This window comes from Tiliqua scincoides, chromosome 2 (genome assembly GCF_035046505.1).
Source record: "Tiliqua scincoides isolate rTilSci1 chromosome 2, rTilSci1.hap2, whole genome shotgun sequence".
Classification (NCBI taxonomy): domain Eukaryota; kingdom Metazoa; phylum Chordata; class Lepidosauria; order Squamata; family Scincidae; genus Tiliqua; species Tiliqua scincoides.
In genome coordinates, this window is record NC_089822.1 from 63,762,831 (window position 1) to 63,776,194 (window position 13,364).

Consider the following 13,364-nt stretch of genomic DNA (forward strand, 5'->3'; position numbering starts at 1 on the left):
GTAGAGCATGCCATATTGGCACAGCTATGTCAGTCCTGGAAAGTTGGTTAGGATTGCGCCCTTAATCTCCTCACCCCACACCATGGTGATATCTATATTTTGTGCACACATCAGGGAAATGTATATTCCTTCCATTTGCATTGACCGATGAGCATGATAAGCATGAACGATATGGTGCATGTATCACATCGTCAGTGAAGGTTAACATGGCATCATTGATCCAAGAGAAACAATGTTCAAATTGAATTTGCAAGCTAGAGAAATGCTGTTCATATCAGTTGAGTTTTCAAGTCCTCTCCTTAAGAGGGAATGCAGTGATCATCCTGAAATCATTATCTCTAGGTCAGAAGTAACTGGAATGATCTTGGGATGTTTTCCAGTACTATAACCTAAATACCATCTGTTTGCCAGACAGCTTTATGCAGTTTCGTTCCACGTGTTCAGAGAATTAAACTGCCCTTTTCAAGGGGGAGGGGGAGAAAGCATACTTAATGGGAAAACTGAGTAAAGTGCAACTTAAATAACTAAATTAGGCATGACAGAGAAGAATACATAGTTGTGAGATTAGTCACCTTTTGAAGGGAGGCTTGGTGAGGCAGTCTCCTTTCAAGACGGAGTGCAGCCTATTGCTGTAAACTCATTACATGCAGTCATAAATCATAAAGCCTTCCAAAAGTGCCAGCGCTGAAGAAGTAGGACCCTAAGAAAGAATGTGGCAAGCGACGGCAGGTTTGGGGAGGCACAGCAGAGGGGAGAGATGTTTGAGTGACAAATGGAAGCACAGGGAAAATGGGAGTTCACTGAAAAAGAGGCTTAAGGGACAGAGAGGAGCTGGAAAACAGAGGCCTGGCTCCAAGGGGACTTTTTCCTAGTGGGAAGCTTCTTCCGCAAAGCAGGCCTGTTTCTGACTTAGGGGAAGTGGGTTATGTGAGAACCCCAGAACAGTTGTCTTCTCTTTGCACCAGTTCTTATGCAGTACTTTGCAGAAGTACTTATCAGAATCCCCAAGAGTCCGACCCCACCACATCTGTTGATGGACAACATGTCTATGCTGCCGTTTGACTAGGTTCAGGAAAGCATCAAAGTTAATTCCAAAGTTCAGAACAGAAGTTAAAACAATCATAGCCGCGCCTTAAGACAAAGTAACAAAACAATAAATCATATGCAGCAGAAGGGTTACGGTTTTGTTGACTATCAGCCCAATCCTATCTTTGGCCGGCCCATTTGCTGGATCCAAGTCAGAAATCTGGTGGATTGGTGAGGCTGGAGAAGCAAATTCAAGAAAGCTAGAATTTCTCTGGGAAATGTATTACAGTCCCCAAAAAGAAAAAAGAAAAAAAATTGCCTTTTTCATCTGCTTATGACATGAAATAACATTTTCTTATTTAATGACTCTTTATTAGCATAGTATTAACTAATCACCACGCCACCTTCAAAGTGTGGTGCCATGTTGAAAATCTGGATCTACATGGTGCTGTGGCATTAAATATTTGCCTTCAGGTTTAATATTGGAGCTCATGGATCATTACTGAACTTCTGCTTCACTTAACTGTCTATTAGCATCATTGCATGTATGCTATTTGTCTGTAAGTCACCATTCAGGCCTGTATAAACATACCTTCTTACTGTGCGCACTGGAAAAGAGCCTATGTGTGTTATAACAGCTGGTGTTTCACTGTCTAGTGAGTAAACATTATGTCCAGGGGTTAAAGTGGATTGGAGTAGGTCCAGCTTATATTTGCTGACTCTAAAGCTACTGTGCTAAATATCCCCCCCCCTTAAATTCTTCCTATCCCCCAGGTAATATATTCTTGAAAGCAGAAAATTACAGGCTGTTCCAATGCTCACATTATTGGGGAGGGGGGAATAAAAGGGACCTACCCATTACCTTTTGAGATGGCCCTCAGCTACTGTTTTTTTGTTTTTTTTTTAAACTACAGGATGGAGTCAGATGTGGCCAAAATTGGGAGGAGTCTGGAAATATAGAGTTTGTGGATTTCATTAAGAGCATCCCAGTGGCAAAGCAGGAGGGCCAGGGCAGGAGGTCTGGTCTAGAGGGTAGAGCCTCCGTTAGCCCGAAGATAACATCAGAAGGTCCCCAATTCGAGGACACCGGCAGCTCCCTGAACGGCTGAGAATGGCGAGACCTTGAAGCAGCTGACAAGCTGAGCTGAGTGATTCCACCTGCTCTTGGTGTGAGCAAGAAGCGTCTTGGCTGCCCTCCATGTGAGAGATGGAGCTGCTTGTCAACCTGCGCGAGAGAACTGGAGGCCAGAAGTGAGACCAAACCAGAAAGATCCATTCTGAAATGTTGTTGGTTCTTGAAAGAGAGAACCTCTATGATTGTAAAAATCCCCTTGAGGGATTTAGAAATGCCTGCCTATGTAAACCGCCTTGAATAAAGTCAGAGGAGTTCCGATGACCAGAAAGGCGGTATATAAATAATACATTATTATTATTATTATTATTATTATTATTATTATTATTATTATTATTATTATTATTATTATTATAGCTTGTGCATTTGATACCTGGGGCAGGTGTCATTACCTCTTCTATTTGACAACATTTTTAACACCCCCTCCTCTATACAATACCCTACCCACAGATGGGGGAGGCAGGATCAGGCTGCTGTTGTATCTATATATTTTACTGGAAGAGGGACTACCCATGTCACTTGCCTGTTGGTCCTTCCTTCAATGAATTCCTTCAATGAAAGAAGGACTAACAGACAAGCAGCATGCACAGCCCTGTATATTTTACTGTGTGAAGGGAGTAAAATACTATGTACAATAAGTATAAAGTACTGTGAGTGGGAAGTAAAAAGCAGGAGAAGAGCTGCCTGCATTAGCATCCTCTTATGGTTGTTACCTGGGCCCTGCTTTGCTATGTTACTGGAACAACCACACATGATTATATGTGTTTAAACTATGAAATTTTATCAAATCTTAAAATGAGGGTTTATATGTTCAGTTGGTTTGAATTGTAATTGTGTCCAGTCTCCTTAGAGATGCGATCCAGTTCCTGGTTTCTTCCAGTTTCTGGAGGCTTCTGGCACACTGGGTCTACAGGTCATATCTGTTGCGCCGGGACACCCATGCAGGCAGTGCTACAACACAGCCATAGGGATTGCCCAGTTAATAAGCACTATCAGCTAAAGCACCCCATGTATCTGGATATGAGGGGGCACTAAAATTTCAACAAGTAAATTTTAAAATAAATTACATAGTTCATCCTGAGAAAAAACATCTGGGAGTATTCAAGGAAAACCAAATGAGTTTTAATAAAGACAAGTGAAATATCCCTAGGAATTTCTACATATCCCTTCAGTCAGCACTGAAATTTCACATAAAATGTAATTTAAAGAAAATTTCTGGATTCTGCCCAAGCCAAAACATCTGAGAATTTTCAAGAGGTGTCATAGATTCATTGAATTTTAGAGTTGGAAGGGATCTTGGAGGTCATCTAGTCCCACTCCCTGTTTCACATGTCTGTAAAATGGGAGATTTCTCAGGAAGCTTCTCTAGATCTCTATAGCAGCAAGTAAAAAAAAAACACATACATTCACAAAAAGATAAATACATTTCAGTGAGGACTCAGGTGAATTGGCAAGGTGATTATCAGCATTTGTGGCATGAAGGGGCAGCAGCTTAGCAGCAAATTTGATGAATGAAAATGTCAGTGAAGCAACCTGAAAGAGAACTAAAATAATATAAAGAGGGTAATATAGAAAACATCATTGTGAAAATATAATCTCTTTATATACCATAACCACATATGCAACTAACCATCATTTAACTCAATGTACAGGTTTATTGTGCTCAAAGCTAAGACTTGATTTCCCCTCAGGTCTTCCACATAACTATTGCTTAAACTATAATGTACACACAAAGAGAGAATAAACCCCGAAGATTACAGGTAATCAGGTTTTCTTCTACAATTTTGTCATCATGCATTTAAAGCTCATTATCTAGAACAAGTTGTGGTATAAAAAGATTAGGATGCCTGCATCCACCTCTGTAATTTTCAAATCAGCTGGCATGTGTGTTTGTCAAGCAACATCATTACTGTGAATAACTTCTGGTAAATAAAATGCAGTCCTACAATTAGGATGTCAAATTGCTAATTAAAGGAGGGAGAGCAAAGATAGAGGCAGGTAAAAAATGGCAGGGCGTACACAGAAAGCTCCCTTATATGAAGGGTACAATCCTGTACACACAAGATTGTATAGTATCTGAGAGACAGTCTTCTCTTTTATGAGGTTACTCATCCCCTGAGGTTATCTGGAGGTTCCTCCTATGTGCACTGCCATTGGCTGAGGTTAGGTTGTGGCAACAAGGGAGTCTTTCTGGTGGTGGACAAAGTGGATGGCCAGGGGGGAAGTTGGCCCTAGGTCCCAGGCCCAGGCCACCAAGGGGGGGGTGTCATGGTGTTGGTGGTGTGTGCGAGGGGGCAATTGGTGCTCCCCTTCAGCTGTGCTTCTGGGATATTTCCTGGGCTTGTTGCAGGGGAGGGGCACTAGTGCAGCACTCATTGCTAGAAGTGGCAAGAGCCAAAAATTGGACCTGCAAATCATCCCTTGGCTGTGAACTGAAATGCAGCCATTCCAGAAGCAGAGGGTGGGTGAAGTTCAGGCGGGGGAGAAAAGATAATATAGAGAGGGGTGATTTTTCTGCATCACTGAGTCACCCAGCCCTGGTAGCCAGCAGGATCTGCTACAGCACTGGGTCCTTCTCTGTTTCAGTGCTACAACTTTGGAACTCCCTCGTTGAATTAAGAACTGTGCAGTCCCTGTCATTCCTCCAGTAGGGGCTAAAAAGGTTTCTTTTTTTTCTTTTTTTTTGCCCTTGGTTTCTCCCTTTAGCTTGTTACTTAGCTCCTCTTCATTATTGATTTGGTGCTGCTGTTATTTTATTCTGTTATCGTTATATTGTATTGGTTGTTTTTTATATGTTGTGAGCTGCCTTGGGTCCTTTCAATACATAGGAAAGGTGAGAAATACATAATGTTTAAAAATAAATTTTGAAAAATACTTACTTTTAAATATTCTATCTCTTCTTTCTCCCTTTAGGAGACATCAATTAAAAAAAATTCTCCATAGAAACATACAATAAAACAGCAGCCAGCAGCTATTCATGCAAAATCACAATGAGGAACAAAAAGGCCAATGGAAAACCACCAAAGAGGAACACATCTGCACAGTAGAAGGAAAGACATACAGCATTTTAGGGGCTACCACTGAGGAAAAGACCATCTTGCAAGTCAGTGCCACCTGCACTTCAGAGATCAGTGGGATATGCAAGAGAGCCTCTCTGATCTTAATGGAAAGGTAGATTCCTATGGAGGAGTGTGGCCCTTCATGGCCCAAAACTGTGTAGGGCTTTTAAAGGTAATAACAAGCCCCTTGAATTGCCTGGAACCAAACTGGTAACCAGTTCAGGGAAAGCATGTACTCTACCACTGATCTATGTCCCCTTGTAGGTGTTGGTGTTGGAAGGGGAGATGGGAAGTGGGTAGGAGGAGCTGCTACTTCCATATAATTCTTGAGCATGAACAAGAAAAAAATCAACAGGAAAGGAAAATATACAGGGATGTACAAGGAAGAAGAGGAGAGGTCGGTGTTGCATTTTAAACAAAAACAATTATTCCCTTCCACATAATCAAGAGGATTATGATAGGAATGCTTAAGAAATGCACCCATGCACAATTTATCCCCAAATACTTAAAATGATTACCAGTGTGGAACCAATCAATATAAGTGTTTTTCCATACTTGTAGACATATATTTCTGGAATGCTGCACAAAATGTAAGCAAACATGAAAATAGAGACTCTCCCACATTGGAAGTAAATGAGTCTATGAAAGTGAAAGAAGCCCTAACCAACGCAACCATTAGTGATGAGGAGGTAAATGAGGTACAGCCCAATCCTATGCATGTCTAGTCAGAAGTAAGTCCCATTAGTGTCAATGAGGCTTACTCCCAGGAAAGTGTGGATAGGATTGGGCTGGTAGTAAGCTAGACTAAAAAAAAAAAAAGACATGCAATTCTGCATTTGCACAGAATTCTGTTGTTAAGGTATAGACTAGCTTACTTGCAGACATGGGACTTTGTACTTTAATTTTAAATTATTTTTTCCCATTTGTGCCCCAGCAGGATGAATAAGTAAAATAAGAAAACAGAAATCCACTCATTCATAGTTATGACCAGCAGAGATGGGGACAAAATTGAGTTTGGATAAGTAGAATATAACAACATGAGAATCTGCTAGGCTCTAACAGAACATAAGAACATAAGAACATAAGAATAGCCCCACTGGATCAGGCCATAGGCCCATCTAGTCCAGCTTCCTGTATCTCACAGCGGCCCACCAAATGCCCCAGGGAGCACACCAGATAACAAGAGACCTCGTCCTGGTGCTCTCCCCTACATCTGGCATTCTGACTTAACCCATTCCTAAAATCAGGAGGTTGCGCATACACATCATGGCTTGTACCCCATAATGGATTTTTCTTCCAGAAACTTGTCCAATCCCCTTTTAAAGGCGTCTAGGCTAGACGCCAGCACCACATCCTGTGGCAAGGAGTTCCACAGACTGACCACGCGCTGAGTAAAGAAATATTTTCTTTTGTCTGTCCTAACCCGCCCAACACTCAATTTTAGTGGATGTCCCCTGGTTCTGGTATTATGTGAGAGTGTAAAGAGCATCTCCCTATCCACTCTGTCCATCCCCTGCATAATTTTGTATGTCTCAATCATGTCCCCCCTCAAGCGTCTCTTTTCTAGGCTGAAGAGGCCCAAACGCCGTAGCCTTTCCTCATAAGGAAGGTGCCCCAGCCCCGTAATCAGCTTAGTCGCTCTCTTTTGCACCTTTTCCATTTCCACTATGTCTTTTTTGAGATGCGGCGACCAGAACTGGACACAATACTCCAGGTGTGGCCTTACCATCGATTTGTACAACGGCATTATAATATTAGCCGTTTTGTTCTCAATACCCTTCCTAATGATCTCAAGCATAGAATTGGCCTTCTTCACTGCCGCCGCACATTGGGTCGACACTTTCATCGACCTGTCCACCACCACCCCAAGATCTCTCTCCTGATCTGTCACAGACAGCTCAGAACCCATCAGCCTATATCTAAAGTTTTGATTTTTTGCCCCAATGTGCATGACTTTACACTTACTGACATTGAAGCGCATCTGCCATTTTGCTGCCCATTCTGCCAGTCTGGAGAGATCCTTCTGGAGCTCCTCACAATCACTTCTGGTCTTTACCACTCGGAAAAGTTTGGTGTCGTCTGCAAACTTAGCCACTTCACTGCTCAACCCTGTCTCCAGGTCATTTATGAAGAGGTTGAAAAGCACCGGTCCCAGGACAGATCCTTGGGGCACACCACTTTTCACCTCTCTCCATTGTGAAAATTGCCCATTGACACCCACTCGCTGCTTCCTGGCCTCCAACCAGTTCTCAATCCACGAGAGGACCTGTCCTCTAATTCCCTGACTGTGGAGTTTTTTCAGTAGCCTTTGGTGAGGGACCGTGTCAAACGCCTTCTGAAAGTCCAGATATATAATGTCCACGGGTTCTCCCACATCCACATGCCTGTTGACCTTTTCAAAGAATTCTATAAGGTTTGTGAGGCAAGACTTACCCTTACAGAAGCCATGCTGACTCTCCCTCAGCAAGGCCTGTTCGTCTATGTGTTTTGAGATCCTATCTTTGATGAGGCATTCCACCATCTTACCCGGTATGGATGTTAGGCTGACCGGCCTATAGTTTCCCGGGTCCCCCCTCTTTCCCTTTTTAAAAATAGGCGTGACATTTGCTATCCTCCAATCTTCTGGTACCGTGGCTGTTTTGAGGGACAAGTTGCATACCTTAGTCAAGAGATCTGCAACTTCATTCTTCAATTCCTTAATAACCCTTGGGTGTATGCCATCAGGGCCCGGTGACTTATTGATCTTTAATTTATCAATGAGGTCTGAAACATCTTCTCTTTTAACCTCTATCTGACTTAACTCCTCGGTTAGGAGGGGCCGTTCGGGCAGCGGTATCTGCCCGAGGTCTTCTGCCGTGAAGACAGATGCAAAGAACTCATTTAATTTCTCTGCCATCTCTAAGTCTCCTTTTATCTCCCCTTTCCCTCCCTCACCATCCAGAGGGCCAACCGCTTCTCTGGCGGGTTTCCTGCTTCTAACATATTTGAAGAAGCTTTTATTATTCCCCTTAATGTTGCTGGCCATGCGTTCCTCATAGTCTCGCTTGGCCTCCCCTATCACCTTCTTACATTTCTTTTGCCACAGTTTGTTCCTTTTTATTCTCTTCATTAGGGCAAGACTTCCATTTACGGAAGGAAGCTTCCTTGCCCTTCACAGCCTCTCTAACTTGGCTGGTTAGCCATGCGGGCACTCTCCTGGATTTAGTGGAACCCTTCTTTCTTTGCGGTATACACCTCTGCTGGGCCTCTATTACTGTTGTTTTAAGCAGCCTCCATGCACTCTGGAGAGACTGGACTCTTTTTACCCTCCCTTTCAACCTCCTTCTAACCAGCCTCCTCATTTGAGGGAAGTCCGCCCGTCGGAAGTCAAGGGTTTTTGTTAGAGATTTGCCTGGTATTCTTCCCCCAACGTGCACGTTGATGTGTGAATCAGAACAAACTGATTCACACATCATAGCCCCTATACACAATCCCTATACAGAGTCGTATACCCAAAGGAGACCCCTAGTACCCAAAAGTCGCCTGACGTTGGATGCAGAGTATCTTGCACTGGCACAGCGTCATTGTTGCACAAGAATGTAGGCATGGTTGGGCTGCCCCTCAGTTGTGAAGGAAGGAACCAAGATGAGCATGCACTATAGAGTATGTGTGTCTTTCACTGCATGGAGCCAGTCAGGATGATGACGTATCATCTGAAAGAGTCTGCTGTTTCCCCCAAAATGGAGCCATACATCTCAGTTTGGGCTTTGAGGGTGAGCTCTTGTGTGACCTTTTAAAATACATATAAGGTTTCACATGAACTGTAGGAAAATGCCACCAGATATTGCGGAATGAATTACAGGATTGTTTTTTATTATTTTGATTTCACTTCCCCCTTTCCCCTCTCCTCTATCTCTACCCTTTGGCTTACTAGCTTTACCACCTTGTGTTTTTAAAACAATTTTGCACACAATATTTGGGAATTTCTCCTTTATTTATTGAATGATACTGCTTGCCAGTCTTTGGAGATCCACAAAGATGGGTTAAAGGTGTAGGCACTCAACTCAGAGTCAAATCACTCACAGATTGTCCTCACAGAAATTACTGAAATGGGGAAAAACTAAAAAAATTCAGTAAAATATCATTTCCCCTCCAGATTCTTTATCCCATGTGATGCCAGATCAGAATGTCAGTTATTGCAAAGATATTGCACGCTCAATTTATCTGTTTACAATAGCAGAGCCTTCAAAACCAGCTTTAGTGTATCATCTTTGCCTAACTTGGAAATGAATGTTCAGCTCTCTGCTCCATAAAGCATATGTTTTGAAAGGTCTGTGAAGTGATTTTTAATACGTTTTGTGTGACTGAAGCACACCGTGCCGATTTGCCTTGACGATTGCTCCTTTCTCCATTCATCTTCCTTTCCTTTCCCCTTTCATTTGCATTGCTCTGTAGATTTCATATATAATGTGGAACAGATGGATGATGCAAGTTTTTCACACATACATAAAAGAACATGGAAAATTCTCTTCCAGTGAAAAATAGCTTGCATTCTTTCTCCTAACAGTGCCATCTGACTCACAGTAGAAGGATCAAATTTCTCCACATCCATCATAGCCAAATAATGCATTGTCTGGAGGCCTGCAATGCCCTTAGCTTGCCCATCCATGACTGACATCCAGTACCTTGTTCTCAGAGTAGACCATAAAGGTTGACAGAAGGTAAATTCTAGACCAGGGGATCAGGCTACAAAACCCTTTTGTATGCTGACTTTCCCCCTACCCTCTAGGATCTCTGTAACCTCTCTTGTGCTTAGAGCACTTTCAAGTACAAGCTTGCAGGGTATCACTTTTCCAAGAATTCTGGCCTCCAACCATATACATTCAGCTCTCAGTAAAAAGCTATGCCAGCAGAAGAAGCCAAACACAACAGTGAATGTGTCAAGATTTAAAAAAAAAAAAAAAATTCATTTTGCAATACAGGTTCATATTACCACTGATGTCAAAGCTAACACATTGCTAATCTAATAAAAATGTACTGTAATTTATCAGCCATGGCTGTCTTGCCTTCACCACTTTCATTTAATCTTCTGGAATCTTTGTGACTGAATGTTCTGCAACTTTTAATCTAAAGGAAGTTCTGATGAGGTTTAAATCACAAGTAGTTTGGCATCTGAATAAACACTGCTGAAGACCTAATCCTGATTTTCCTGAGCTGATTTCATCCTTTCTCTCTTGAGTCCTAAAGAGGAACTGGAAATTGCAGGAGAATATGCATCCGCTGATATTTTACATCAGCGAAATCTTCTCCTATTATTATAACATGTGTGAGGAAAAAATATATATTTTTTTGTATTCCAAATAAGATACTTGGGATCTTGAAGCAGTGATTCGAACAATGAGGTTCAAGGACTTGTGCTGCAAATGGCAACTGCTGGTCTGCTCTCTGCTGTGCTTCAGTGCTGTCTCCACCAGCAAGACTAGCCAGGAAGTGATATTGCAGCTACTAGCTCAATTGAGATCAGGTGATATTTGGAGCCAATCAATTTTCATCTGAACCTCTACAGCTGCTGAGTCTGAACTGGCTCTTTGCGGCTGGACAAGCCTAAGCATTCAAATGATCCTGTCCTGCTTGACTTCAGGCTGTTGGGGCTGACATATGGTTTTTCTTTTTCATCTCAGAAACCTGGTCCTTCTCTATACACTATCTAGAGACGCCTGCATTGGCTCGGTCATGTCGTGAGAATGGATGATGGCCGGATCCCAAAGGATCTCCTCTATGGAGAACTCGTGCAAGGAAAGCACCCTACAGGTAGACCACAGCTGCGATACAAGGACATCTGCAAGAGGGATCTGAAGGCCTTAGGAGTGGACCTCAACAAGTGGGAAACCCTGGCCTCTGAGCGGCCCGCTTGGAGGCAGGCTGTGCAGCATGGCCTTTCCCAGTTTGAAGAGACACTTGGCCAACAGACCAAGGCAAAGAGGCAAAGAAGGAAGGCCCATAGCCAGGGAGACAGACCAGGGACAGACTGCACTTGCTCCCAGTGTGGAAGGGATTGTCATTCCCGAATTGGCCTTTTCAGCCACACTAGACGCTGTTCCAGAACCACCTTTCAGAGCGCGATACCATAGTCTTTCGAGACTGAAGGTTGCCAACATGAATACAACACAGAGCCTTGTGGCACCTTAAAGGCTGACACATTTATTGTCACATAAGTTTTCAGGGTCTGCAATCCGCTTCATCAGATCATCTGACCATGAAGCCAAATGCTACAATGAATATGTCAGTCCTGAAGGTGCCACAAGACTCTGGTGTTCTGGCCATCCCTCTGAAGTGATGTATGTATGAAATGCCAAAAGGAAATTTCTCAGAGAAGGAAGGCTCTCTGCTATGCATAATACCAGCAAGGGAGAAAACAGACTCTGGTTTCTCTATGCTGTACATATGATCCCTGATACTTATTATCTTCTCTGTGTGTGTGTATATAGTGCATAGTAAAGTATGAATATGCTTGTATCAGGCCTGCACAACTTGTGATCCCATCTCACAAAACAAACATAGCCCACCATCAGTGCATTTTGACTTACAAAGTGCTTCACAACCCTTCTGTTTTTGCAGTCTGAGGTAGGTAGCAAAAGTAGGACATTTGTCATTTGATGGGCTGCCATACATGATTGGCTGTATTATGCTTGAATGGATCACACGTTGTATAGGCCTGGTTTATGTGAATGAAAGTTCAACAGGACTGTTGTGTCTATACTCATGGCAAAACACGTTGAGTTTGTCTCTGTTGAAGCCAGAGAGCAGCTGGTCTTGAATGTAGTTGTAGGGAAAGGGAGAGGACAAAAGTGCATTATAACTCTTTTGAGCTCTGCTCACACACATACAGTTCTTCCAAGAAATGCCTTTGTAACATGAGATTTCCCATACTTATCCCAAACAGGCCACTCCATTAGACCAATCTTCAGCACAGAGAGATAAACTCAGCCATGAGACTGTGCTGATGGATTAATATAAGCTATTTTCCCTGTAAAATAAGGAAAAGTATAATATAGCTCTAAAAAGGTGGGAATCAGACATTTGAAAAATGGGTTGATTAACCTTATAGCTGTGGTAGTTTATATCTGTGTGGTGTGCATTATTTTGATTAACAGAAGGTGGAAATTCATGCATTACATTTTGAAAACACCTGAATAGCTTTAAGTCATCAGAAGTAATCAGAAGTTTAGATGAGGTTAGTGTTCTGCACTGAGAGAGTGAATGTAAAATGTGTTCTGATATTTGAAATAACAAATGTACGGGTTACTGAGATGGTACACTATTTTTTTTTCTTTTGCACTACTCCAGCCACAGAAGCATTATCTAGGGCTAAGATGTCTAGTTCCCTTAATAAATGGATGACATTGTTGTATTTGCCCTCAGTCTCCTTAAATGAGCAGGCTGCTTACCTACGGTAACTATAAGTGGTCATCTGGGCTGACACACCACACAAGGTAGAATTGCCCTCAGTCTCCTTAAATGAGCAGGCTGCTTACCTACAGTAACTATAAGTGGTCATCTGGGCTGACACACCACACAAGGTAGAATACAAAGTACGGAATAAAGATAAATAAAGTCCCAACAGAGGGACTTTTGGCCAAGGTTGGCTGATGCAAGGCTCTGGAGTGAGCAGGGAGGAGGTGGGAGGGAGGTGTTCTGGGGCAGGGGTGGGGTAGGTTAAACTGAGGTTAAATTCTTTGAATTATTTTTCTAAGGGACGAAGTAGACAGAAAAATGTTCCTCAGGATGTTGTTTCAGTGATGACTGAAAAAGAACTGGGAATTTTTCCAGTGCTCAGGCACATGGGTGCACCTGAGGTTTCCCCCATTTAAGAGCAGGGGAAGAACACTCAAGAAAGCTCTGGAAACTTCTGAAGTTGGCTCTGAGCATGTCCTGAACTCCACAATGTGTGATTGCACAGAAAAAAGTCTTCATGTAGATCAATAAAATGACAGATCCTCATTTCACATATATTCTGTGGTAATTTTTCTGATATTAGGCTAATATGTCTTAGCAATTGAGCAAGTACATTATAAAACAACAGAAGACTGTTCCTAACATCACAGGACACTTCTGAAGCCTTGTAGCCTTTCAGCAGCTGCTTCCAAAAAACAGGAGTTCCTTCAAGT

General features: G+C 42.5%; 1 long non-coding RNA gene across 1 annotated transcript in view; it reads left to right on the plus strand.

Annotated features, from left to right (window-relative positions):
* The window catches only part of LOC136641690 (uncharacterized), an 85,527-nt gene extending 79,277 nt beyond the window's left edge, over window positions 1–6,250 (plus strand). Inside the window, exons 3-4 of the long non-coding RNA XR_010793905.1 lie at window positions 1,941–2,277; window positions 5,072–6,250. This is a non-coding gene — a long non-coding RNA (uncharacterized lncRNA). The remainder of the gene's footprint in view (window positions 1–1,940; window positions 2,278–5,071) is intronic.
* Window positions 6,251–13,364: the final 7,114 nt, after the last annotated feature.